Source organism: Schistocerca gregaria, unplaced genomic scaffold (assembly GCF_023897955.1).
Source record: "Schistocerca gregaria isolate iqSchGreg1 unplaced genomic scaffold, iqSchGreg1.2 ptg001712l, whole genome shotgun sequence".
Taxonomy (NCBI): domain Eukaryota; kingdom Metazoa; phylum Arthropoda; class Insecta; order Orthoptera; family Acrididae; genus Schistocerca; species Schistocerca gregaria.
The window spans coordinates 1-2,500 of record NW_026062967.1 but is presented as its reverse complement, the minus strand read 5'-3'; the positions used below and the strand labels follow the sequence as shown (position 1 = coordinate 2,500).

Below are 2,500 nucleotides of genomic sequence, written 5' to 3'. Positions count from 1 at the left end.
AACCCGACTCGAAGGAGAGGTCCCGCCGACGCTCGCACCGGCCGCTACGGGCCTGGCACCCTCTACGGGCCGTGGCCTCATTCAAGTTGGACTTGGGCTCGGCGCGAGGCGTCGGGGTAGTGGACCCTCCCAAACACCACATGCCACGACAGGCGGCAGCCTGCGGGGTTCGGTGCTGGACTCTTCCCTGTTCGCTCGCCGCTACTGGGGGAATCCTTGTTAGTTTCTTTTCCTCCGCTTAGTAATATGCTTAAATTCAGCGGGTAGTCTCGCCTGCTCTGAGGTCGTTGTACGAGGTGTCGCACGCCACACCGCCAGCCGGCTGTGCACGCTACCGAGAAAGTACCGGTATGCGAACCGCCAGGCGACGGGCGCGCATCGCACGTTTAAGGAGACGCGGCCGGCCACACAGGCGACCACGACACTCCCACGTCTCCGAAGCGGGACAAACGCCGCGCGCTTCAGTATACGTAGCCGACCCTCAGCCAGACGTGGCCCGGGAACGGAATCCATGGACCGCAATGTGCGTTCGAAACGTCGATGTTCATGTGTCCTGCAGTTCACATGTCGACGCGCAATTTGCTGCGTTCTTCATCGACCCACGAGCCGAGTGATCCACCGTCCTGGGTGATCTTTTCCTTTTCAGTCTCCCACTGTCTCTTTCAAGACAGTAGCATTTGCGGGACTGAGGCGTCTGACGGCCCCTGTTCCACTATTTTTTTGTGTCCAACGGCCTCACAGCCGATGGGCGTCGTACGGCTCCACACCGGAGCGGACAGGCACTCGGGCGAACGTCATTCAAAACCGGCGCCAGGCGCCAGGTACCGCAGGCCAGCCGCTCCAGAGCTTCAGCGCTCGTACCACACAACAACAACACTTCCGCTAGTTTTGAGAGGCACGCGTGGTTCCGCACGCGGCGCACGGCCACTGCCGTACAGGTAGCGTGTTGCGCGACACGACACGCACATCGAAAGACATGCAGTCTAGTCGGTAATGATCCTTCCGCAGGTTCACCTACGGAAACCTTGTTACGACTTTTACTTCCTCTAAATGATCAAGTTTGGTCATCTTTCCGGTAGCATCGGCAACGACAGAGTCGATGCCGCGTACCAGTCCGAAGACCTCACTAAATCATTCAATCGGTAGTAGCGACGGGCGGTGTGTACAAAGGGCAGGGACGTAATCAACGCGAGCTTATGACTCGCGCTTACTGGGAATTCCTCGTTCATGGGGAACAATTGCAAGCCCCAATCCCTAGCACGAAGGAGGTTCAGCGGGTTACCCCGACCTTTCGGCCTAGGAAGACACGCTGATTCCTTCAGTGTAGCGCGCGTGCGGCCCAGAACATCTAAGGGCATCACAGACCTGTTATTGCTCAATCTCGTGCGGCTAGAAGCCGCCTGTCCCTCTAAGAAGAAAAGTAATCGCTGACAGCACGAAGGATGTCACGCGACTAGTTAGCAGGCTAGAGTCTCGTTCGTTATCGGAATTAACCAGACAAATCGCTCCACCAACTAAGAACGGCCATGCACCACCACCCACCGAATCAAGAAAGAGCTATCAATCTGTCAATCCTTCCGGTGTCCGGGCCTGGTGAGGTTTCCCGTGTTGAGTCAAATTAAGCCGCAGGCTCCACTCCTGGTGGTGCCCTTCCGTCAATTCCTTTAAGTTTCAGCTTTGCAACCATACTTCCCCCGGAACCCAAAAGCTTTGGTTTCCCGGAGGCTGCCCGCCGAGTCATCGGAGGAACTGCGGCGGATCGCTGGCTGGCATCGTTTATGGTTAGAACTAGGGCGGTATCTGATCGCCTTCGAACCTCTAACTTTCGTTCTTGATTAATGAAAACATACTTGGCAAATGCTTTCGCTTCTGTTCGTCTTGCGACGATCCAAGAATTTCACCTCTAACGTCGCAATACGAATGCCCCCGCCTGTCCCTATTAATCATTACCTCGGGTTCCGAAAACCAACAAAATAGAACCGAGGTCCTATTCCATTATTCCATGCACACAGTATTCAGGCGGGCTTGCCTGCTTTAAGCACTCTAATTTGTTCAAAGTAAACGTGCCGGCCCACCGAGACACTCAACAAAGAGCACCCTGGTAGGATTTAAACGGGGTCCGCCTCGGGACGCGAAAGCACCCCTTCGGCTCGCCCCACCGGCAGGACGTCCCACGATACATGCCAGTTAAACACCGACGGGCGGTGAACCAACAGCGTGGGACACAAATCCAACTACGAGCTTTTTAACCGCAACAACTTTAATATACGCTATTGGAGCTGGAATTACCGCGGCTGCTGGCACCAGACTTGCCCTCCAATAGATACTCGTTAAAGGATTTAAAGTGTACTCATTCCGATTACGGGGCCTCGGATGAGTCCCGTATCGTTATTTTTCGTCACTACCTCCCCGTGCCGGGAGTGGGTAATTTGCGCGCCTGCTGCCTTCCTTGGATGTGGTAGCCGTTTCTCAGGCTCCCTCTCCAGAATCGAACCCTGAT

General features: G+C 55.5%; 2 non-coding genes across 2 annotated transcripts in view; both read right to left on the bottom strand.

Moving 5' to 3' along the window:
- Window positions 1-287, bottom strand: part of LOC126334177 (large subunit ribosomal RNA) — a 4,221-nt gene extending 3,934 nt beyond the window's left edge. Inside the window, exon 1 of the ribosomal RNA XR_007564608.1 lies at window positions 1-287. This exon is cut by the window's left edge and continues 3,934 nt beyond it. This is a non-coding gene — a ribosomal RNA (large subunit ribosomal RNA).
- Window positions 288-475: 188 nt separating this feature from the next.
- On the bottom strand, window positions 476-630 carry LOC126334175 (5.8S ribosomal RNA). Its single transcript, XR_007564606.1, has one exon. It is a non-coding gene; the product is annotated as a 5.8S ribosomal RNA (ribosomal RNA).
- Window positions 631-2,500: the final 1,870 nt, after the last annotated feature.